Source organism: Hemiscyllium ocellatum, chromosome 7 (genome assembly GCF_020745735.1).
Source record: "Hemiscyllium ocellatum isolate sHemOce1 chromosome 7, sHemOce1.pat.X.cur, whole genome shotgun sequence".
Taxonomy (NCBI): domain Eukaryota; kingdom Metazoa; phylum Chordata; class Chondrichthyes; order Orectolobiformes; family Hemiscylliidae; genus Hemiscyllium; species Hemiscyllium ocellatum.
In genome coordinates this window covers 35,620,481-35,646,939 of record NC_083407.1, presented here as the reverse complement: position 1 = coordinate 35,646,939, position 26,459 = coordinate 35,620,481, and the positions used below count along the sequence as shown (strand labels likewise).

Sequence of the window (26,459 nt, the reverse complement as noted above, 5' to 3'; positions counted from 1 at the left end):
TCTTTAATGTGAAAGGAAAGAAAACAACTGCAGTGAGACAGAAACGGCACATCCAGACATCATCCACAAAAGTGGTTACATATTTTGTTTATCAGGCCTTCAACATCTTATAATGCATTTTATGGACAAATGAAGGACTCTTAAGTGTATTCACTGTTGCAGTGTCAGAAATATGGCTGACAATGTTCATACACTCAAATCCTATAAACAGCAATCTGATGATACCTATATAATCAGTCCTAACAGTGATGGTTGAGGTAGGTATCCCTAATCCTTCTTTAACAATGTCTTGGGATGTTTTATATCCATCTGAGAGCAAAGAGGGGGGCCCAGTTTCATAGATTGTCCTGGAGGTAGCACTGTGCTGGGGTGTTCATGTATATGTGTTCATGTCATTGGAGCAAAACTTGAACCCGTAAACATTTGAACACAGATGGAAGTGAATAGCTATAAATAATAAAAGAAAAAGCCCCATTTAAAATAAATGCTTTTTATGAATGGAACCAAAAGGGAATTTTCACTTTTTCATTACAACTCTGCAGCTCTGGTAGATAATAGATAATAGACAATAGGTGCAGGAGTAGGCCATTCGGCCCGTTGAGCCAGCACCACCATGCATAACCCTTGATTCCACTGTTTTTAAGAGCTCTATCCATCTCTTTCTTGGAAGAGCAACTATGGAGAAAGAAATGTCTTCTTCAGAATTCTCCTGTGCCAGACTTGAAAGGTTACTCTGTTTCTCTCATCACTGCCAGACCTGCTGAGTTCCTTCTGAATTTCCTGTGTTTGCTTCAGATTTCCAGCATCCACAGTATTTTGCTTTTATTTTCATTTTGGCATTTTGGGTGATTGATTACCTCATCAAATTCAATCAAAATTTCCTCTTTGGGTGTTATATTGGAACTTTTTGTTTGACAAAAACGCTAATATGCTACTTATTTTTAGAAGCGTGGTTAATTGGATAACTCATAAATAAATCTCAAAGACAAAATTGTTTATTGAATTATATGGTTGCTCCAAACAATTTGTAATACACACCCAAAAAATGTATGCTGGAATGCCACTTAGATACTGTCATGCTAAACCAGAAAAGTCACTTTTCATTTCCATTGCTGTGATCGTTATAGAATAACACATGGACTAGAGTACGTTACAAGGCCGTGACACATTATGTGATTGAACTGACACAATAAATCATAAAAGTGAAGTTGAAGCAATTTATCAATGTCATCTCACCCAAACATGTCACATTTGTCCTTGGATCATTCAAACAACATTATTTAGACTATTGCCAACTGCTCAGTGCCATTGAAACTCTGAAAGTCAGCAAGTTCTGACACCGAAACAAAACAATTTGACCAAAATCTCAGTTGTACCATAAGCTAAACAAAAAAAAATATTAGGAATAGGATTAAGAATAAAAAAACACAGAAAATGCTGAGAGAGCTGACTCAAAGAAGTAGCATCTGTGGAAAGAGATAATGTGAACACTTTAGATCAATAGCCAATTGTCAGAGGCATGTCCTATGAGAGATCATTGACCTGAAATATTAACCCTGCCTTCCTCTCTTCACAGATGTCTGGTCTGGTCAAATTTTGCAGCTTTTTTTTTGTTTTTTTATTTCAAAACAGCAAGCTATCTGGTCGATAGTGACATTATTTCTTTGGATGTTACAGAAGAATGACACATTATGTAGGCATCAATCTCAGAAATTACCTCCAACTCTATTTAGCTGTATTATTATTGCTTGAAGGGCTACAAAGAAATAACTGGAAAATGAGACAAATTGGATAACTCTTTCAAAGACTAGATGCAATTGTAAATGAGCTTATATATCAACACAATAAAAAAAATTTTAAAACATTTATTGACATGTTGAAACTACAGGCAGATATGCACAAAAACACTTCATATTCAAGTGTTCACGAGAGGTGGCCCTCATGCAACGTTTTATCTTCCTGATTTGCATCACTTTTCATGTAAGAATCCATTTTTTAAAATCTGTCCATCTAACCCTCTCCAGTACCTTGTTGTAGGTTGGTGACGAGGGATACATTTTTGCTGGTTATTTTGCCCAGGATATCTTGTTACTTTCAGTCCAATTGAATAAGTTGTCCAAGTGAGCAGAAGATGATTTTTTAAAATCTGGCTTTCTTTTGCCATCTTTTCCCTTAAGGTGGTAGCATAATGATCAGAAATTTACAATTCCCTCAGTGCTTCAGTGAGTTCATCCATTTAGTAATCAAACTATGCAGAACAAGAGCTTTTTCATGAATTCTTCATTTCTGCTCAATTTCTTGAAGTCAGTTTGGAGTGGAAATATTTTCAGAATTGGAACTGAGTTATTCAGCATAATTAATGTAGTTATGTTTAATAGAACAAAATAACTTTTGAAGCTTAGATTCAAATCATTTAAAGTATATTGGTTGAAGGACAGTGGAAGTGTAGGTAGTGGAGTGTGGTGGACATGCAATAAAGACAGGATGTCCCTTGTCCCCACCTACCATGCCACCAGTCTCTGCATCCAATATGTCATCCTCAAACATTTCCGCTAACTCCAACAAGACCCCACCACCAAAAGCATCTTCCATTCATCATCCTTCCTGCCTACTGCAAGGACCACAGCCTTCAGCACTCCATGGTTCATGCCACCCACCCGACCAAACCCTCCGAACCCCCGGTACCTTCCACTGCAACCGTACAAGATGAAAAACTTGTTTGCACACCAACCCCCTCACCTCCATGCAGGGCCCCAAACAGTCCTTCCAGGTGAGGCAGGGGTTCATCTGCCCTTCCTCCAACTCACTTTACTGCATCTAGTGCTCCCAATGTCGTCTTCTTTACATCGGTGAGACAAAACATAAATGAAGGGCACATTTTGCCAAGCATCTCGGCTGGACCCCCAGGAGCCAACCTGACCTCCCAGTTACAGGTTATTTCAATTCCCCTTCCTATTCCATCTCCATCATGTCAAGGAGAAATGAGAAAGCAGGAATATAGAGTTGAGATAAAGGCTGCAAATGTGTTGCTGGTTAAAGCACAGCAGGCCAGGCAGCATCTCAGGAATAGAGAATTCGACGTTTCGAGCATAAGCCCTTCATCAGGAATAAGAGAGAGTAGCCAAGCAGGCTAAGATAAAAGGTAGGGAGGAGGGACTAGGGGGAGGGGCGATGGAGGTGGGATAGGTGGAAGGAGGTCAAGGTGAGGGTGATAGGCCGGAGTGGGGTGGGGGCGGAGAGGTCAGGAAGAGGATTGCAGGTTAGGAGGGCGGTGCTGAGTTGAGGGAACCGACTGAGACAAGGTGGGGGGAGGAGAAATGAGGAAACTGGAGAAATCTGAATTCATACCTTGTGGTTGGAGGGTTCCCAGGCGGAAGATGAGGCGCTCCTCCTCCAGCTGTCGTGTTGTTATGTTCTGCCGGTGGAGGAGTCCAAGGACCTGCATGTCCTCGGTGGAGTGGGAGGGAGAGTTAAAGTGTTGAGCCACGGGGTGATTGGGTTGGTTGGTTCGGGTGGCCCGGAGGTGTTCTCTGAAGCATTCCGCAAGTAAGCGGCCTGTCTCACCAATATAGAGGAGGCCACATCGGGTGCAGCGGATGCAATAGATGATGTGTGTGGAGGTACAGGTGAACTTGTGGCGGATATGGAAGGATCCCTTGGGGCCTTGGAGGGAAGTGAGTGTGGAGGTGTGGGCGCAAGTTTTACATTTCCTGCGGTTGCAGGGGAAGGTGCCGGGGGTGGAGGTTGGGTTGGTGGGGGGTGTGGATCTGACGAGGGAGTCACGAAGGGAGTGGTCCTTGCGGAACGCTGATAGGGGAGGGGAGGGAAATATATCCTTGGTGGTGGGGTCCGTTTGGAGGTGGCAGAAATGGCGGCGGATGATACGTTGTATGCGGAGGTTGGTGGGGTGGTAGGTGAGAACCAGTGGGGTTCTGTCTTGGTGGTGGTTGGAGGAGCGGGGCTCAAGGGCGGAGGAGCGGGAAGTGAAGGAGGTGCGGTGGAGGGCATCGTCGATCACGTCTGGGGGGAATCTGCGGTCCTTGAAGAAGGAGGCCATCTGGGCTGTGCGGTGTTGGAACTGGTCCTCCTGGGAGCAGATGCAGCGGAGACGAAGGAATTGGGAATATGGGATGGCGTTTTTACAGGGGGCAGGGTGGGAGGAGGTGTAGTCCAGGTAGCTGTGGGAGTCAGTCGGTTTATAATAGATGTCTGTGTTGAGTCGGTCGCCCGAGATAGAAATGGAAAGGTCTAGGAAGGGGAGGGAGGAGTCTGAGACAGTCCAGGTGAATTTCAGGTCGGGATGGAAGGTGTTAGTAAAGTTGATGAACTGTTCAACCTCCTCGTGGGAGCACGAGGCAGCGCCGATACAGTCATCGATGTAGCGGAGGAAAAGGTGGGGGGTGGTGCCAGTGTAGTTGCGGAAGATGGACTGTTCCACATATCCTACGAAGAGGCAGGCATAGCTGGGGCCCATGCGGGTGCCCATGGCAACTCCTTTAGTTTGGAGGAAGTGGGAGGATTGAAAAGAGAAGTTATTCAGGGTGAGGACCCTTATTCCTGATGAAGGGCTTATGCTCGAAATGTCGAATTCTCTATTCCTGAGATGCTTCCTGGCCTGCTGTGCTTTGACCAGCAACACATTTGCAGCTGAGGACCAGTTCAGTCAGTCGAAGGAGGGTGTCAGTGGAAGGGTACTGGTTGGTGCGGCGGGAAAGGAAGAAGCGGAGGGCTTTGAGTCCTTCGTGATGGGGGATGGAGGTGTACAGGGACTGGATGTCCATAGTGAAAATAAGGCGTTGGGGACCGGGGAAGCGAAAGTCCTGGAGGAGGTGGAGGGCGTGGGTGGTGTCCCGAACGTAGGTGGGGAGTTCTTGGACTAAAGGGGACAGAACCGTGTCGAGGTATTGGGAGATGAGTTCGGTGGGGCAGGAGCAGGCTGAGACAATGGGTCGGCCGGGGCAGGCAGGTTTGTGGATTTTGGGCAGGAGGTAGAAACGGGCGGTGCGGGGTTGTGGGACTATGAGGTTGGAGGCGGTGGATGGGAGATCCCCTTAGATGATGAGGTCCTGGATGGTCTGGGAGATGATGGTTTGGTGGTGGGAGGTGGAGTCGTGGTCAAGGGGGCGATAAGAGGAGGCGTCCGCGAGCTGGCGTTTGGCTTCAGCGGTATACAGGTCAGTGCGCCAAAATACCACCACGCCTCCCTTGTCTGCGGGTTTGATGGTGAGGTTGGGATTGGAGCGGAGGGAGTGGAGGGCTGCACGTTCTGAGGGTGAGAGGTTGGAGTGGGTGAGGGGGTGGACAGGTTGAGTCGGTTAATGTCACGGCAGCAGTTGGCTATAAAGAGGTCGAGGGCGGGTAGGAGGCCAGCACGGGGTGTCCAGGTGGATGGGGTGTGTTGGAGGCGGGAGAAGGGGTCGTCAGAGGGTGGGCGGGAGTCTTGGTTGTGAAAGTAGGCACGGAGGCGAAGGCGGCGGAAGAATTGTTCAATATCTCGGCGCGTGTTGAACTCATTAATCCGAGGGCGTAGGGGAATGAAGGTGAGGCCTCTGCTGAGGACTGATCTTTCATCCTCAGAGAGGGGGAGATCTGGAGGGATGGTGAAAATCCGGCAAGGCTGGGAGCTAGGACCTGGTGTGGGACTGGAGCTGGGGCTGGGGGCGGGGTCAGGGGCAGGGATAGAGATCGAAGTGGGGGCGGAGTTAGACGTGGTGACATTGCTCGATGTGGGGGCGGGGTCATGCGTCGTGACGGAAATAAGCGGGTCAGCCATGATGTTACTGAATGATGAAGCAGGCTCAAAGTGTGAGATTCATTGTCTATGTAAACTCCTCAGAACAAAAGATATAATTAATGAAAAGTCATTTTAAAACTGATGTGCAAAGGTTGCGATTACAGTGAGAACAGTTAGCCACTGGCATAGACTTTTAACCAGAGCATTGACATGTGAAAATGTTGGAATCATTTAACAATTGGATGAAACAACAAAAAACAGAGTAAAGCCATCAAAGTACATAAGAGCACTATATAATTTTCTCCCTCAACACAAGCAATGGACTGTGTTGTAGAAATAATCTGAAGTGTTAGTAATTGAGTGAGTGCAATAAGAACCACCCAATGTGATAATGTCACAAGAACATGGGGAAATTTCTTTTAAAAAGCTGACGGGAGCAGACCTCAAAGTGGTGTCAAAAGAGAAAATGCTAGACAATCTCAGCAGGTCTGGCAGCATCTGTAAGGAGAGAAAGGAGCTGATGTTTCGTGTCTAACTGACCCTTTGTGAAAGCTCACTGCCACCTCAAAGTGGTGTGCTCAGAACAGCTATTGTAATGTCTGGTAGTAACGTACATCACATTCTTGTAATCTATTAATAGTTGCAATAATCAATAAACTTCTTATGTTTACTAGATTAGATTAGATTCCCTACAATGTGGAAACAGGCCCTTCAGCTCAACTAGGCCCACTGATCCTCTGAAGAGTAACCCACCCAGACCCATTTCCCTCTGACTAATGCACCTAGCAATATGGCAATTTAGCATGGCCAATTCACCTGACCTACACACCTTTGGACTGTGGGAGGAAACCAGAGCACCCAGAAGAAACCCACGCAGGCATGGGGAGAATGTGCATACTCCACACAGACAGTCACCCGAGGTTGGAATCGAACCTGGGACCCTGGTGCTGTGAGGCAGCAGTGCTAACCACTGAGCCCCCTAAACAAGACTCTTCTAGCTATATCAGAAAGAGGCTATCCTCATTAATGCTGTCCAACTTTAGGATTGAAGAAGCCCCTCCCACCATCTCCTCCAGCCCAGTTTTCCCCCACACCTTGTCCCCTCCCCCAACTCCACTTTCCCCCTCCCCTTCCCCCTTATACAACATGAGGAGCAGCATTAGATTAGATTAGATTAGATTATTTACAGTGTGGAAACTGTGGTGAGGATCAGCGTGATTAACCCCAACAACCTCCTGGCAATACTCAACACAAAAGAAAAATCAGGGAATGACACAGAAAGCATCTTTATGAAGATAGACAAGGAAAGAAGAATTCTGCAGCTCCAAGGCAGGCCACAGACAGCATCATGAAGTGAAAGCAGTCTGTGAAAATAAGTCCAAGTTTAATCGGTGAGCTCGTCAAACATTGGGGATAGTACAAGGCAAAATCAATAATCCCTTATTCCTTGACTGGCATTGAAAATGTAGTAACTTAAAGATAAAGCCGTAGTTCCTAACAGACTTAAATGCTGTAGAGTGCAGTTACCACGAGGTAGGGTTAAAAAAGAGCTAAGAGGGTCTCAAGAGAAATGCCTAAATTCCTGGAAGGAAACAGCTAACCAATGCACTTAGATCAGATAAGTCATATGCAATTTAAAGAAATAGGTGATTGTAGTCTAAAAGAAAACTTTTCAGGAGACCACAGCAGGAGTCTCATTGAGGCTCTGAAGGGCAGGGAAACTTCCATTACAGTCAGGAAGAGTGGGGAAACCTCCATGACAGCAGCAAAGATCAATTAAACCTCTACTATAGCAGCAAAGTGTGGGAAAACCTCCATTACAGTCTCAGAGCACAGGAAATCCCTCCAGTATGGCAATAAAGTACAGGACAATGACAATTACGACAGAATAAACATCATTAAAGGCAAAGTACCTAATCACATGAGGAAGCTATGGCATTAAAAATAATATTGCCAGGGTACTGTATACAATTGAAAATATACCAGACAACATTATTGCTCATCAAATGAAACATCAGGCAAAAATGCTTCAACAATTATTTCAACCTTAAGACTAACAAAATTCAATAAAAGAGGGCATCATCCAAGTGAATCTATAACTGATTTATTTATTGATCTCTACAGGCCAGTGAAGAGATTTGACGGAAATGACATGAAGTCAGAATTCATAAGAGACTGAACTTTTGCAGGTATTACTGATGAGTCATCATCAGATATATTTCAATCTAAGAAAACCTATCTAGAAAAAGCTATCCAGTTGGTGAGTGGAGGCAAGAAAGATTAAGCCTTAAAGGAGACAATTAAGCTTACACAGCATATCTAAAGAATACATTCATTTCTTGAGTTAAAAAAACTACAAAAGACACACTAGATAAGCCAATGCAACAGGCCACCCTACAAACCTTCTCATAAACCAAATCATCCGCCGACATTTCCGCCACCTCCATAAAGACCCCACCACCGGGATATATTTCCCACCCCACCCCTTTCCACCTTCCGCAAAGACCGTTCCCTCCGTGACTACCTGGTCAGGTCCACGACCCCCTACAACCCACCCTCCCATCCTGGCACTTTCCCCTGCCACTGCAGGAACTGTAAAACCTGTGCCCACACCTCCTCCCTCACCTCCATCCAAGGCCCTAAAGGAGCCTTCCACATCCATCAAAGTTTTACCTGCACATCCACTAATATCATTTATTGTATCCATTGCTCCCGATGTGGTCTCTTCTACATTGGGGAGACTGGGCGCTTCCTAGCAGAGCGCTTTAGGGAACATCTCTGGGACACCCGCACCAATCAACCACACCGTCCTGTGGCCCAACATTTCAATCCCCCTCCCACTCTGCCGAGGACATGGAGGTCCTGGGCCTCCTTCACCGCCACTCCCTCACCACCAGACACCTGGAGGAAGAACGCCTCATCTTCCGCCTCGGAACACTTCAGCCCCAGGGCATCAATGTGGACTTCAACAGCTTCCTCATTTCCCCTTCCCTCACCTCACCCGAGTTCCAAACTTCCAGCTCAGCACTGTCCCCATGACTTGTCCGGACTTGTCCTACCTGCCTATCTCCTTTTCCACCTATCCACTCCACCCTCTCCTCCCTGACCTATCACCTTCATCCCCTCCCCCACTCACCCATTGTACTCTATGCTACTTTCTCCCCACCCCCACCCTCCTCTAGCTTATCTCTCCACGCTTCAGGCTAACTGCCTTTATTCCTGATGAAGGGCTTTTGCCCGAAATGTCGATTTCACTGCACTTTGGATGCTGCCTGAACTGTTGTGCTCTTCCAGCACCACTAATCCAGAAGCCAATGCAACAGGCAGGACAGACTACACATACAAAAAGTCTTTGCCAATGCTGTGATGCAAAGAAGTCTCATGGATGTGAACAGTACCCAATTTTAAAAGCAGAATGCTTTTACTATAAGGAAGTTGGTTTGCTTTCACAAAATGAGTTATTCATAACAAAGAACACAGAAAAGCAAAAGACCAAAGAATTAACAGCACAACTAGATAAATGAGGTATAACGATCTCCGGTAGAAGCTAAAGCTAAAGCTTTCCTCATGGAAATAAATATGCCAGAACAAACATTTTGGGATGCAGACATTTATGCCAATGGGCATCTCATGAATCTCAGGACATGAAAACAAGTATCACTACATAATCTGAGAACAAGCCTTGATTGACAAAATATTGCTTACAGCTCACAAAATTTCAACTGCATTGTCCAGTGGGAGTTGCACTTAATATTAAAGGTATGTTGCAAGCAAACTATAATAGAAGCAATATCAAATACTAGATAACCTGTTTTTACTTTTCATCCAAGGGTATGCACTCTTGAGTAGAAGGGCATCCACAGGCGGTTCTCCTATAAAGTGCGTTTCTTCATCACAAATTGGCTTTAATGTGATTAAAGAATTTAGACGATTATTTGTAGAATACAAACTTTCCTTACCTGCACTGGATATAACATGATTTCTGTCCCATTGGTTGAAATTACTCAATTTTCTTTTAACGAGGATTGCACAGGAATGGAGCTATCGTGCCACATTAGAACAAATTGTATTGACCTTACTCTAATTACAAGATGAAAGAGGTTTCCCAACAAAACATCAAGCAAAAGCTTGGAAAAAAACTGATAGACTTCATAAGTTCATGGCAGAACCTAAACAGAAGGCAGGATTTCCTGAGGTTAGTTATATTGGAATAAAAAACTTGCTTCATTCTGTAAATGAGATAGGAAGCTGTGACTGGATGTGTTGAACCAGACAGAAAATGGAAGCATCTTCAAATGAATTGAGCCAGATTATCATAGATCACAATGACTAACTGTTGATGACAAATTCAAGTCAGCCTTGGGCTGAGGTGATGTGGAAGGAACAACAGCAAACAAAATGTCTGATCTCCCCACATTCCAAGGCGAATCCCCAACAACAAAGGGTGTCAAGGAAGGATGCATCCCCACGTCAGAGAATTGAGGAAGTGATCAAACTGGTCTCACCAATAACTCAATCTGAGCAAATAGGAAGCCCAAGATATTCAAGATGTTGAAGTAATCATGTGACTTTTTGCAGATCTACAGGTGGAATGAGAATCACATTCAAATGACACAGATTGAAAATCTGGTGCAAATAATTCATTGGGAAACACCACAAAGAAGATGCAAACAATGTGTAAAGATCAAAATGCTGCAAAGAAAACAAAATTATCTGCTATAATCAAGGACCATACTAACAGCAATAAAGAATAGATGTCCATCACCAAAGTCCTCCGTTAAATATTTTCTTTCATTCATAGGATGTGGCCATCGCTGGCTGTTCATCATTTATTGCTCATCCCTCATTGCCCTCGAGAAGGTGGTTGGTGGTGATTTTAACCTATGTCACTAAAGGAATGGCGATATATTTTCAAGTCAGGCTGGTGATTGGCTTGGAGGGGAACTTACAGGTATGGTGCTCCCATGTGTTTGCCTCCCTTGACCTTCTAGTAGTCTTGGGTTTGGAAGGTGCTGTCTGAGGATCTTTGGTGAATTTCAGCAGTGCATCTTGTAGATTTGACACACTGCTTCTACTGAAAATTGATGGTGGAGGGAGTAGATGCTTGTGGATTGGTGCCAATCAAGCAGGGTGGATGGTGTCAATTTTTTTTAAAGTGTTGATGGAGATGAACCCATCCAGGCAAATGAAGACAATTCCATCACACTTCAAACTTGTGCCTTATGGATGATGAACAGGCTTTGGGGAGTCAAGAGGTGAGTGACTTGCCATAGCATTTCTAGCTCTGATTGCTCTTGTGATTAAATAGTGATTTTAGTTGAGTTTCTAGCCAAAGATAAGCCCCCTCCCCCAAGATGTTGACAGTGGAGGATTCAGTGATGGCAACACTATTGAATCTTTAAGTCTGGTGGTTAGATTGTTTCTTATTGGCAATGGACATTGCCTGGCATTTGTGTGGCATGAATGCTACTTTCTACATGTCAGCCCAATGCTTAAGTGTTGTCCAGATCTTGTTGCATTTGAACATGAACTGGTTCAGTATGTGAGGAGTCATGAATAGTGCTGAACATTGTGCAATCATCAGTGAACACCCATGTTTCTGACTTTATGATGGAGGGAAGGTCATTAATGAAGCAGTTGAAAATTGCTGGAGCTTGGCCACTACCCTGAGGAACTCCTGCAGAGATATTCTGGAGCTGAGGTGACTGACCTATGCCTTCCCATGTGCTTGGTATGACTCAAAACAGTGGAGAATTTGCCCCTTTTTAGCAAAGGATTCCAGTTTTGCTCTGGTTCCTTGATGCCACACTCAGTAAAAGGGCTGTTACTCTCCCCTCACCTCTGGAATTCAGCTCTTATGTCCATGTTTGGATCAAGGTTGCAATGAGATCAGGAGCTGAACAGCTCCTAAACATCTCAAGTGAAATGTAAGCATTCAGGTAATATGAAAGTCTTTGTAGCAGTGTAACACACGTCCTACTGTTTCCCCAACAAGACATTTCCAGTTAGACCAGAAAGTTGGCTACCTTCATTCCCACAACAACACTTTTGGCTTGTAGGAATGCACATGCATATTAGGCTGTTGGGTATACTTGCATTTTAAAACATATTCTACTTTTTTCACATGGTTTAATCAATGCCAACTAAGAGCTGGCAGATTTTCCTGTTTGTTATTTTTGTTGAACTTGGAGTCTGGGAGTGCTCCAGTTGATTGAAAAAACTGTTGAAATGACATTCCTGTCCAAGAACGGATGGTGGCAGAAAGCAAGAGACTGGAAGCCAGTTAGCCCACATCTGTCACAGGAAAATGTTTGAGACTATTATTAAGGAAGAAACAACAGGGCATTTAAAAAAGCTGAATATAATTAAACAGATGAAGTGAGGACTGCAGATGCTGGAGATCAGAGTCAAGAGTGTGTTGCTGGAAAAGCACAGCAGGTCAGGCAACATCAGAGGGGCAGAAGAATCAATGTTTCGGGTATAAGCCCATCATTAGGAATGAGGGTTGGGGCTGAGAGATAAATGGGAGGGGGTGGGGTTGAGGGGAAGGTAGCTGAGAAAGCAATAGGTGGATGAAAGCAAGGGAGAAGGTGATAGGCCAGAGGGGGAGTGATGGACAGGTCTGGAGGGCGGTGCCCAGTTGAAGGCTTGGGACTGGGATAATGTGGGGGGAGGGGAAATGAGGAAGCTGTTGATATCCACATTTATCCTGTGTGGTTGCAGGGTCCCAAGGCGGAATATGAGGCATTCCTTCTCGAGGTGTCGAGTGGTAAAAGTTTTGCAGTGGAGAAGGCCCAGGATCTGCATGTCCTTGATGGAGTGGGAGAGGGAGTTGAGTGTTAAGCCACTGAGCGGTGGGGTTGGTGGGTGTGGACATCCCAGAGATGTTCTCCGAAACGATCCACAAGAAGGCATCTTGGCTCCCTGATGTAGACAAAACCACACCGGGAGCAACGCATACAGTAGATGATATTGGTAGAGGTACAGGTAAATTTCTGGTGGATGTGGAAGGATCCCTTGTGGCCTTGGATGGAGGTGAGGGGAGTGGTGTGGGTGCAGGTTTTGCACTACCTGCGGTGGCAGGGAACTGTTCCAGAAGTGGGTTGTGGGCTGGTGGGGGTTGTGGACCTGAGAAGGAAGTTGCGGAGGGAATGGTCTTTTCACAACCTTGATAGGGTGCAGAGGGCAACATATGTCTGATGGTGGGGTCAGTTTGGAGGTGGCGGAAATGGTGGAGGTTGATGTGTTGCATGCGGAGGTGGGTGGGGTGGAAAGTCAGGACCACGGGGTTCTGTCCTTGTTGCTTTGTGATGGGTGCGGTTCAAGGGCAGTGGTGGGTGAAGTCGAGGATATGGGCTGGAGGGCATCATCAACCACGTGGGAAGGGAAGTTGCAATTATAGAATGAGGAGGCCAACTGGAACTTTCTGAAGTGCAATTGGTCATCCTGGGAACAGATGCAGCAGAGATGGAGGCATTGGGAATAAGGGATGGAGATTTTTACGGGATGTAGGGTGGGAAGATGTATAGTTCAGGTAACTGTGGGAGTCGGTGGGCTTATAATATATGTCTGTGGTTAGTCAGTCACCAGAGACAGTGATGGAGAGGTCCAGGAAGGGGAGGGAGGTTTTCAAGATGGTCCAAGTGAATTTAGGTCAGCTTGGAAGGTGTTGATAAAGTTGATGAACTGTTCAATCTCCTCATGGGAGCATAAGGTGGCGCCGATACAGTTATTGATGTAGCGGGGGAACAGGTGGAGTGTGGTGCCAATGTAACCGCGGAAGATGGACTGTTCCACATATCCAACAAACAGGCAGGCATAGCTGGGTCCCATGGCTAACTCTTTCACTTGGAGGATGTGGGAGGATTGGGAGGAAATGTTGTTGAGGATGAGGACCAGTTCAGCCAGGCAGATGAGGGTGTCGGTGGAAGGGTACTGGTTGGTACGGCATGAGAGGAAGAAACAAGTGCTTGGAGACCTTTGTCATGGTGGATCGATGTATAGAGGGATTGGATGTCCATGGTGAAGATGAGGTGTCGGGGGCCAGGGAAATGAAAATCTTGGAGGAGATGAAGTGCATAGGTGGTGTCACGAATGTAGGTAGGGACAGGATGGTGTCGAGGTAGGAATAGGTGGGACAGGCGCAGGCTGAGACAATGGGTCGACTGGGGCAGTCAGGTTTGTGGATCGAAGGAAGGAGGTAGAATCGGGCGGTGTGGGGTTCATGGACAATGATGTCGGAGGCTATGGTTGGGAGATACCCAGAGATGATAAGGTTGTGATGGTCTGGGAGATGATGGTTTGGCGATGGGAGGTGAGGTTTCCAATCCTCCCACTTCCTCCAAACCAAAGGGGTAGCCATGGGAACCCTCATGGGACCCAACTCTGCCTGCCATGCCATCCATGACTCCTTCATCAGGTCCACAACTCCCACCAACCCACATTCCACACCTGGCACCTTACACTGCCACAGCGGGTAGTGCAAAACCTGCACCTACACCACTCCCCTCACCTCCATCCAAGCGAAAAGGGATCCTTCCACATCCACCAGAAATTTACCTGTACCTCTACCAATGTCATCTACTGTATCCGTTGCACCCGGTGTGGTTTCGTCTACGTCAGGGAGACAAGATGCCTTCTTGTGGATCGTTTCGGAGAACATCTCTGGGATGTCCACACCCACCAACCTCACCACTCAGTGGCTTAACATTTCAACTCCCCATCCCACTCCATCAAGGATATGCAGATCCTATGCCTCCTCCACTGCCAAACTGTTACCACTCGACACCTCAAGGAGGAATGCCTCATATTCCGCCTTGGGATCCTGCAACCACACAGAATAAATGTGGATATCAACAGCTTCCTCATTTCCCCTCCCCCCACATTATCCCAGTCCCAAGACTTCAACTGGGCACCGCCCTCCAGACCTGTCCATCACTCCCCCTCTGACCTATCACCTTCTCCCTTGCTTTCATCCACCTATTGCTTTCTCAGCTACCTTCCCCCAAACCCCACCCCCTCCCATTTATCTCTCATTCCTGATCCACCACCCTCAAACCTGATGAAAGGCTTATGCCCAAAACATCGATTCTCCTGCTCCTTGGATGCTGCCTGACCTGCTGTGTTTTTCCAGCAACATACTCGCCACCGTAATTAAATGATTTGGGAAAAATGAACTCATGTTTGTCAATGTTGCTTGAAATCTTTTTTAAAAATAAACAAAGTTGATAAAGACAACCAGTGGATGGAGTGTATTTGGATTTCCAGAAGGCATCTGCAAGGAGATATAAATAGATTGAGTGAGTAGGCAAACTTGGCAGATAAAGTTTAATGTAGGCATTAGGCAGAATTGTAAAGACTATGTTTCCCTTTATTTCTGAATTTTTCATTGTGAACTGAAATGGGAAAAGACAGTTTGAAAAAATAAGGATTGTGAAAGGGATTGATTCACTTTTCAAAAGCAAGCTGTCAGCCTTTACTGTAAGTGCCATTTAACACTGTTGTGTTTTTAAACCAGTGGGAGAAGTTTAATTGCAAATTAACTGGCACCAGGCATGTGTACAAAATGAGATTGGACTGGCAACAGTAGCTGGTTAGTCTGTAGAATATTGGCCAATAGTCAAAAAATCTTTTGCCTCCCAAGAACTTAGTGCTTGGCTCCAGGTAACTGAGTGGCTTGTAGGTGTGAACAAGATGGCAGGTGGTCTTCAGACCTTTGACCCAGGAGATACTGTCCTTGCGCCTTCTGTAAAACAAAATCCTGAAGAAAGCGCACTTATTTTCCCTCACCAATGGCTGTCACTTAATCAAGACAACATAGACATTATAATTTGTGAACCAGTTGCTTTGTGACTCTTACAATCAAATGACAGAACCTGGAGAAGAGAGACCAAAGAACAACAAAAATTCTGGCAAGTCAAAAGAATCTTCTCAATGAAGCCGGCAGGCAGGGTTCATTGAATTGCATTTCCAAATTTTCCCTCCACCCATAGCACCATTTTGCTTTGTGTCTGCTTGTATGTGTGCTGAGGGGAATTTTATAAGTGGTTAGAGTTTTAACTTGAGTGGAGTTATATGCCAACAGTTCATAATTATCTCCCCATAGGCAGAATGTATTTATTTGTATTAAATAGCAATTCTTGTCAAATACAAAAACCTGCTCATTGCTTCCTGTTAACTTGGGTCTATAAAACAGCCAAATGGGGAGAATTTTATGTACTTTGATAAAGTCTTTAATTTTTATGTAGATTTAGAAGTAATTGTCTTGACTCTAGTGTACTTTACCAGTGATGCACGATAGAATCAAAAGGCACTTTGTTATTTAAATAAAGGCTCCAAATAAGTCCATCACATAAGAGTTCAGGTGTTCCTGTGCATGAAATGCAAAAATGTTAGTTTGCAGATGCAGCAAGTAATTAAAACAGCAATTTGAATTTTTGCTTTTATTGTTATGGGATCAGAGTTTAAAAATAGGGAAAATTTGTTATATTTGCACAGGATGTTGGTGAGGCTGCACCTGGAGTATCATTTATAGCTTTGGCCCATTGTAGTAAAGAAATGACATACTGCATTGGATGCAGTTCAAAAGAAGTTCACTATCCTAAATCCTGGGATAAAGAGATTATCTTATCAAGAACAGCTAAATATGTTAGGCCTTTATTAGTATTTAGAAAAGATGGTGTGAACACATTGAAACATATAGAATTTGGAGGAAGCTTGATGGGGCAAATGTTTCCATTAGTGGGGGAATTGCTAAATAGAGGTCATAGCTACAGAATAAGTGAATACTCATTTAAAACTGAGATATGAAAGAATTTAGAAGGTAGTAAACATCTGAAATTCTCTAACCCCGAGTTGTGGAGACTAGATATCAAAGTATTTAAAGTGCAAGTAGATAGATATATCAAGGATTTGAGGGCTACAAGAAGCTGATATGAAAAAAAAAGTGTTGAGGTGAGGGGCAGATTAGCCATGATCTTATAAATGGCAGGTCAGAATTGAGGGGCTGAATATCCTGCTCCTATTCCTATTTCTTACATTCTTTTATGAACCAGCTTTAGCTAGTTATGAAGATTGGTTCACATGTCTATGATGAGAAGGGAAGAAGAATATCTCCATCAATGGCGTTCTTCCAATATTAGATTATGCTCCAGAAGGTCTGTCTGCATCATTTCCCCTCACTCCTAGCATCTCAAATATCCATGAATGACTCTACCTAACCCACTCACCTTCTTCCTCCACACTTACCTGGCTATAACCATAACCTGTTGAGGACTGTTTACATTTGTGTCATTTTCACCACTGGATCAGACATTGCTGGAACTAGGCAGCTTCTGACCAATCTGATTGGTTGGCAACTCCATAGAATAAGTCTATCTTATGAATAACAGTGGAAGTCCAATGTTCAGCCAATACATATACACCTTGAGTATTAAATAACTGTGGAGCTGCTCTGATCAGAGGGGATAAGTTTGCTGCTGACTTTTGGATGATGAACCAGGGAACCCTATCATACAAGTAAGCTTTGACTGTAAAATCGTGTGATTATTTTGTTATTGCTGCTTACAGCTCCTGTGATCCATTTTACAACGCAGACTTCGAGGCATGAATTCCCAATTTACAAATAAATTATTGCCAATTGGTCTCTAACTGCCAATGAGACCTTTAAGGATTGTAAAGATCAAACATTTGAATGTGACTGATAACATACAATGTCAAGCTTCAGCCAATTAACTTTTAAATTGTGACTAGCTGGAAATTTACAGCAATAAGACAGCAGTAGTTCAAGAAGTCAGATCATCCTGCCTCCTGAAGGGGACACCACCTCATTACTCCCATGGATTTAAAGGGACATTCTAAAACCTGAGTAACCTGCCAAGTTCAGTGTTTGTGACAATTCTGCATAATCCTATTCAACTTCCCTTTCACTTGCTCATAATTTAGAAGAAACTCCACAAGACAATTACTTACAAAAACATGAATGGATGTGTTTTGTGCATTTTTTGAGTCATTTGGAAGATTGCCACCAATGCATCCACTATCTCTGCAGGTACTTCTTTTAGTAGTCTAGCATGTCATTGGTCAGGTATAGGTGCTTTATTGGACTTTAGTCCAATTAGTTTCTCTTGCACTTCTTTTCTTGTGATAGTTACAGTCCTTATTTCTACTGTACCTTTTGCTCCTTGATTTAATATTCTTGAATGCAATTAAATTCTGTACCATGAAGACTACTGCAAAATATTTATTCAACTCCTCTGCCATTTCCTGGTTGCTCACTATTATTTCACCTACCTCATTTTGTAAGGGGATTGGATCACCTTGGCCTTTCTCTTCTTTTTTACATATTTAAAGAAGGTCTTACTGTCAACTTTTGATTATTTTGTAGTTTACCCTCATAATTTATTTTCTCCTTCTTTTGTTGTTATTTGCTGCCTTTTAAAACTTGCCCAATTCTCTGATTATCTTTGCCACATCTGTATCATCTTTTTCTTTCAAATAAATACTGTAATTAACTTCCTTGGTTAACCATGGTCAATTGGTTTATGCCTTTTTAGAATCTTTCCTCCTCTCTGAGATATACCTGATTCATGAATAACTTACTTAATTGCCTGTCATTGTTTATCAACTGTCTTTTCTGCTAAACTCTTTCCCCAGTCTCCACCAGCCACCTCTGTATTTATTCTTTGGCAATTACCCCTGTATAAGTTTAAAACAGTTGTTTGCAACTCAAGTTTCTCAATCTCAAACAGAATGCTAAATTCAACCATGTTATGGTCCCTGATTCATAGGGGATCTTTTACTTGAATTTTTATTTCAAAATTTGCCTCATTACGGATTTCCAGGTCCAAAATAGCTTGCTCATTGGTTGGATTTCCAAAGTATTGTCTAAGAAATAGTCCCAAATAAACACAGTTAATTCTTCCTTGTGGAAGAATGGTACCATTGCCAATTTGATTGACTCAATCTACATTAAGATTCAAGTCACTCTTGATTGATATATTATCTTTTGTACATGTCCTCATTATCTCAGGTTCCAGAGTATAACTGCTGTTCAACAGTCATTAGATTACCCCCATCAGTGTCTTCTTCCCTTGTTATTTCTTATCTCCAACCAAATGATTTCTACATCTTCCAATTCAAGATCATTTCTTGTTATCAAACTCTTTTTTCATCCAATTCGAATATTTTAAACCACAAGCCTCCTGTGAGTCCTTTCCAAACCCACATATCTCTAAACATTTAGCTTGCAGATTTATTCTCATTATTTTCATTTCCTCTTATTAATATTATTAAGAAAATTCTAAACTTAACTGTTTTGCTTCCTATTTGGTACTTGATAAATGTCACTTGATACAGCTGTTTTTTGAGAAGTGATTTCTCTTAAATTTTCACAGCTGTTCACGTAAGAAGATCAATCCCTTCTGATCTGGTGGCTGTGCTTTTTCAATTTGCTCCTCATTGTAGAAATATGTAACCTAGAGATAACCTTTACAGTCTTCGCACAGACTACAGCTTTTACAACTTAAAATAATGAAAATATATTTAATTATGAAGCAAAAAAAGATTAAAATTGATAAAACAGTATATCACAGATGAATGTAATTTATTTTTATTTCAAGTTTGTGCTGCTCTTTCAAAAATCAACCAGATTACCCTTCTCGTCAATTCTTTCTCTATAATCTTGCATTTATTTCTCCTTCAAATCTTAATAAGGCCACCAAAAACTATGCCCAACATTCTACCTGGCAGCACATTCCCAATCTTGGAATTTTGTTATGAAATAATTCTTCTTCCTGTTTCCTCTGGTTCTTTTGTTAATTACCATAACATTGTGCCCATGACTATTGGCTCATCAGCCTATGGTAACCACTCCACCTTATTCTCGCTAACTAAACCCTTTATTAAATCTCCTCTTGGCTTACTTTGTTCTGGCAAGGACAGGCCACAGTTATTCAGTCTATCCAACCATTCTCCTTCTCCTCCCAGGAAGCACTCTAATTAAATGCCAGCAAGTATTTTTATGAAAGTTAATTATAACTTATTACCTTTTGTGCTTTCTGATTCTATTTATGATGCTCAAGATTTAATATACTTTACTAAACTGACAAATTGCATTCAAAGATTTATTAGTTTGTCATTCATGGAATGTGGTATCACTGGCAAGGTACAAACATAGATGAAAAATGTGTTGCTGGAAAAGCGCAGCAGGTCAGGCAGCATCCAAGGAGCAGGAGAATCGATGTTTCGGGCATAAGCCCTTCTTCAGGAATGAGGAGGATGTGCCAAGCAGGCTAAGATAAAAGGTAGGGAGGAGGGACTTGGGGAGGGGTGTTGGGGATGCGATAGATGGGAGGAGGTTAAGGTGAGGGTGATAGGCTGGAGTGGGGGTGGGGGCGGAGAGGTCGGGAAGAAGATTGCAGGTCAAGAAGGCGGCGCTGAGTCCGAGGTTTGGGACTGAGACAAGGTGGGGGGAGAGGAAATGAGGAAGCTGGAGAAAACTGCATTCATCCCTTGTGGTTGGAGGGTTCCTAGGCGGACGATGAGGCGCTCTGCCTCCAGGCGTCGTGTTGCCATGGTCTGGCGATGGAGGAGGCCAAGGACCTGCATGTCCTCAGTGGAGTAGGAGGGGGAGTTAAAGTGTTCAGCCACGGGGCGGTTGGGTTGGTTGGTGCGGGTGTCCCAGAGGTGTTCTCTGAAACGTTCCGTAAGTAGGCGGCCTGTCTCCACAATGTAGAGGAGGCCACATCGGGCACAGCGGATGCAATAAATGATGTGTGTGGAGGTGCAGGTGAATTTGTGATGGATATGGAAGGATCCCTTGGGGCCTTGGAGGGAAGTAAGGGGGGAGGTGTGGGCGCAAGTTTTGCATTTCTTGTGGTTGCAGGGGAAGGTGCCGGGAGTGGAGGTTGGGTTGGGGGGGTGTAGACCAACCCAACCTCCACTCCCTCGTCAGGTCCACACGCCCCACCAACCCAACCTCCACTTCCGGCACCTTCCCCTGCAACCGCAAGAAATGCAAAACTTGCGCCCACACCTCCCCCCTTACTTCCCTCCAAGGCCCCAAGGGATCCTTCTATATCCATCACAAATTCACCTTCACCTCCACACACATCATTTACTGCATCCGCTGTGCCCGATGTGGCCTCCTCTACATTGGGGAGACAGGCCGCCTACTTGTAGAACGTTTCAGAGAACACATCTGGGACACCCGCACCAATCAATCCAACCGCCTCATAGCTGAACACTTTAACTCCCCCTCCAACTCCACAAAGGACATGCAGGTCCTTGGCCTCTTCCATCGCCAGACCATGGCAACATGGCCTGGAGGAAGAGTGCCTCACCTTCCGCCTAGGAACCCTCCAACCACAAAGAATGAATGCAGATTTCTCCAGCTTTCTCATTTCCCCTCCCCCACCTTTTCTCAGTTCCAAACCTCAAACTCAGCACCGCCTTCTTGACCTGCAATCTTCTTCCCGACCGCTCCGCCCCCACCCCCACTCCGGCCTATCACCCTCACCTTAACCTCCTTCCACCTATCGCATTTCCAACACCCCACCCCAAGTCCCTCCTCCCTACCTTTTATATTAGCCTGCTTGGCACACCTTCCTCATTCTTGAAGAAGGGCTTATGCCCGAAACGTCGATTCTCCTGCTCCTTGGATGCTGCCTGACCTGCTGCGCTTTTCCAGCAACACATTTTTAAGCTCTGATCTCCAGCATCTGCGGTCCTCACTTTCTCCAAGGCACAAACATATCCAAATCTCTTTTCATTGTACCTCTTTTGAAATTGCACCATTTTGTTGTATTCACTCTCCCCTTTGTTCCTCCCAAAATGTATTACCTTATACTTTCTTGTATTGAATGTCATCCATCTGGGTCCTTGCATTGTCCACATTCTCTTGAAGCCTGCCAAAGTGTTTGCTATACTTTCAAATTTCATGTTATTTGTAAATTTAAAAATTATTCCTTGTATCGCAAAATCAAAGTCTGTTTATGTCTTTATATTTAAAAAGCAGTTATCCTCATAACTGAATCCTGGGCTAGGATACTATTCACCTTTCTTCTGTCTGAAAAATTGACATTCATCACAATTCTCTTTTCTATTCTTCTGCCAATTTTGTACTAACTTTGTGATTTTCTCATTTAATCCATGTCCTTCAATTTTGCTAACAAACCAAATATGTGTATTTCATCAAGTCAGTTTTGAAAGTCAAAGATACCCAACATGAGCTGCACTGCTGTCATCAACCAACTCTGTTACTTCATAAAAAAAGAGCAAATCAGTCAAACATAATTTAACCGTAATTAATCCACACTAGCATTGCTTTGTTAAATCATTATTGGTCAAAAGGGTTTTAGTTTACTTCTGGAATATTGTTTCTCAAAGGCTTCCTCGCTGCTGACATTGAACTAACTGGCCTGTGATTGCCAGATTTATTTTTCTCACTTTTTTGAAGGTGCAATCCTCCTGTTACCTGACATCTCAGGTCGATTGGAAGATTGTGGCCATCAGTTTGTCAGTTTCTATCCCTACTTCCTTCACCAATGTAGGGTACATCCAATCTGGTTCAGGTGACTTAACTTCAAATACTGCCAGCCTTTCTGATGCATCTTCTATTTGATCCAGTATCCCAATATCCTTATTTACTACAGCTGCCATAATTCCCCAAGACTGTCGTCACTTCAAAAAACTATTTATTCGGTTTGGCAACTTGAGGTCACAAAAAAATATGAAAGAAATGTGGTCTTTCTTTAATTTTTTCTTTATACTTAATGGAGCAGACCATTAGTCTTAACAGAGCAGATTTACCAGGGTGCATCTTTATAATTAAATGAGGTTACAAGGTAAGCTTTCAGTGTTAGTTTTAGTCTACTTTTGTAAAGCATGAACGGGCCAATTAGTCTGTCTTGTAATTATCTATGTGGAGTAAAAGGTTAACTATAACTTTAAGAATATCTTTTGTGCATGACTAAGATGCTGTATTATATTAACATTAGATCATCTGACCCTGGAGTCTGAGTCTGTAGATATCTGAAAGGTGACTTGCCTTACCATATCTCATACACAGTTGTGTTTACTGAATCTTGTAAATATTCACTCATAAGAGTGTAGACATGTCCTTATTTGAATCCATATTTCTTCTATGATTCTACAAACATAGCTGCACTTCAAAAATTCAGTCTTGGAAATTGTTTTCCAAGCAACTGAAGAGAAATTGATTGAAGAAATTGTGCAATTGTTTTAATAGCCTGTTGTATTCTTAATTAGAATACATTTGGGATCTTTTGATCCAAAAAATAAGATGGTTTGAAACCTTGATTGACTAATTTATGGGAACTTTTTAATTTGACCTCTCCCGATATTTTTTTTTGTTGGACATTTGGTTGTAAATTTATGTTTTCAAATTCTGGAATCAAAGTCCAAATTAAATCAATCACAATTTTCACTAAGTTACTTGCATTCTTAAAGTTTGCTGAGGAAACAACACACAGGTTGTTCTGCTATAGCGCCTGTTTCATCATGAATTTGCTGTAACATGATTGACAAACGGGGATGCTATTTCTAAAGCACGAACTTTCAAAAGGTATGTTGGCTATAGCACAATCGCATTGCCAACGTTTTAATTGCTATTTGTATTGTGTGATTCTCGAATAGTGCAGGGTTACACAGGAACACGACTATTGCAGTAGAAGTGCCTGTAAATTAGGTACTCGAACACAAAAAATAAAGTAACATAGATTTGTTCCTACGTATTGTTAGTTTTTAAAAAATGAAACAATGTAAAGGAGTGACAGTAAAGGACTGCAAGCAGAGTATCCTGGTAAAACATTAGGCAATACTTTGTAATCAGTAGTAAAGCAACAATGATTGCTGCTGTCCTTGAAGAAAGCTACCAACAAAGCCATATTAATCTCTGGCGTAAACAACAACTTTATCCCATATTAGTTTGAATCCAGTGAAGCTATCGGCATCCCAAGGCATCGAGTAACAGTAATGTAATCAAGCAGGCTAATCTGTCATTCACATGGAAGCATTCTCACAGATAGCAAACCAGGTCGTAAAATGCATTGATGATCTTTTAAATTTTGTAAGTTAATTTCACAAAGAATGAAATAAATGATTGGGAAATATACTTTGGAGCTAGAATGCCCAGAAAAAAAATGAAAATATAAATTTGAAAAATTTGGAATATTTTTCTGAATGGAAAAAATAGACAAATATGAAACTATTTTTCCAGGAGATGTGAGCTTTCCAGTCATGGTGGAAAAGCTATGCTGATCAAAATCTAATTATACCTGCAAGAGCTACAACTATCTGAGGGAAGTTTCAATAATGATATGATGGAATAAAAGGAAAATTTCTCATTACTCCAGTCTTTTCTAAATGATTGCATTATGGAAGGATTTCAACAGTGTACTGTGTGCAGAATTTTGGAATCACCAAAATCAACTTTTGAATGATCAAGCTCAACTGTTCCTGTGTAGACTCCTGAAGTCGCTATCAGTTTCAGAGTAGTAATGAATGCAGATGCTGACATTTTCCGTGTCATTACCACTGCAGAATCCAGGATGTTGTTTTATTTGAGACTGTGTTTCTGATTTCTCACCCGTAAAAACTGAGCTGAAATCGACAAATCCTGTTGGCTCAGGGCACAAAAAATCTCACTGGACTCAAAGAAAGTGTAAGGCTTAAGGAAAATTAAAGCGTACTTCAGAATTTTCAGGAGAGTTTCACCTGAGTGCTGAACATTGCCTGAGGTGAGCACAGCAAGTGATATTGGGCGCAGAATGTTATACATCAGCAATACAATCCACCTAATTATACACCCATTTAAATTAATGAAAAGTAAATTGGGAAGATTCAAAATTTCCTCTCTTTCCTCCAGGTGATGCTTAATGCCCAGATAGTTACAACAAAAGCATATCCTTTCACTTTTCAAAATCAGCAGAAAATTTTGATTGAGAAGATGGGTGGCACGGTGTTTAGCACTGCTGCCTCACAGCGCCAGAGACCCAAGTTCAATTCCCACATCAGGCAACTTTCTATGTGGAGTTTGCACATTCTCCCCGTGTTTGCGTGGGTTTCCTCTAGGTGCTCCGGTTCCCTCCCACAGTCAAAAAATGTGCAGGTTAGGTGAATTGGCTATGCTAAATTGCCTGTAGTGTGAGGTGAAGGGGAATGGGTCTGTGTGGGTTGTTCTTCGGAGGGTTGATGTGGGCTTGTTGGGCTGAAGGGCCTGTTTCCACACAAGTGTAATCTAATCTTTAAAAAAAAATAGCAATACGTGTACTAAAATCTCAGCAACATTCATTGTCATTAAATCTGTTATTTGGACAACTGACAGAAGACAAGGGTCAATACAATATGCCATAAGTAACCAAGTTTAAATGAATATGAATGAAAACAAAATTAAAAAAACAAAAATCAGAACAAAATTTCAGAAATAAATACAGACCAAAATGTGATGTTTTAATGATATTTGAAGTTATTTTGTGTTGGAAGACCAAATAACTTAACTAGTTATACTGAAGGAAAAATAATAGCAAATTAAAATACAAGGCCTCAAAGAAATAGGAAAATTGTATAAGATTCATTAAGTTATAAAATTTTACAGTACTGAAGGACATACTTTTGCCCATTATGTCTGTACCAGATCCTGCTAGTTCTATGCAGCTAGTCCCATTCTCCAGCCGAATCTCCTGTAAATTTGTCCTTTCAAATATACATTCAGCTCTCTTTTGAAGCCTCCTATGACATCTGCCTTAGCTAGTTTCCCAAGCAGGACATTCCAAAATCCTAACAACTCTCTGAGTAAGGATATTTCTGCTCATCTCACCTCTGCCTCTCTTGCTGACAATCTTAAAATTGTGATCACTCTAGTTACTGATGGACCAACTCGAGGAAACAGAATACCTTTCTTTCCTGTCAAAATTGTTCAAAATTTTAAACACTTCAATAAGGTCACCTCTAAATCTTCTCTGCTCCAAGGAGAATTATCCCAATTTCTTTAATCTTCCCTTGTGTCTAAAATCCCTCATTCACGGTATAATTTGAATAAATTTCCATTGCACTGTTTCTGATGCTTTAAAATCCTTTCTTCATTAAAGTGACCAGAATGGAACAGAATACTCCAAATGTTATCTGACCAATGATTTGTCGAGATGCAGCATCACTTCCTGCTTTTATACTCTATGCCTCTATGTATAAAGCCAAGGATCCTATAAGCCTTCTTTAATTTGAGGTGGTATGGTGGCTCAGTGGTTTGCGCTGTTGCCTCACACCACCAAGAACCTGGGTTTGAATCCACCCTTCGGCGACTGTCTATGAGGCGTTTGCACATTTTCCCTGTTTCTTCATGGCTTCCTCCAGGTGCTCCGGTTTTCTCCCACAGTCCAAAGTTGTGTAGGTTAGGTAGATTAGCCATGCTGAATTCAGTCCAGGGATGTTGCAGGCTAGGTGGGTTGGCCATGGGAAATGCAGGGTTACAAGGATGGGTGGGTCTGGATGGGATGCTCTTCAGAGGGTCAGTGTGGACACATGGGCCTAGTGTAGGGATTCTATACTTCTATGAACTATTGTTTCAACCTATCTGGCCAGCTTTGGAGAATTATGGACATGAATCTTGAGGGTCCTCTGTTCTTTTATCCTTCCAAAGTTGTACCATTGGGCCTGGATTGTCTGTCATTGCCTTTTCTATCAAAATGCATCACCTCACATTTTTCTG

General features: G+C 42.9%; 1 protein-coding gene across 1 annotated transcript in view; it reads right to left on the bottom strand.

Moving 5' to 3' along the window:
• The window catches only part of LOC132817331 (low-density lipoprotein receptor-related protein 1-like), a 1,680,787-nt gene that overhangs the window by 41,311 nt on the left and 1,613,017 nt on the right, over positions 1-26,459 (bottom strand). The window lies entirely within an intron of this gene.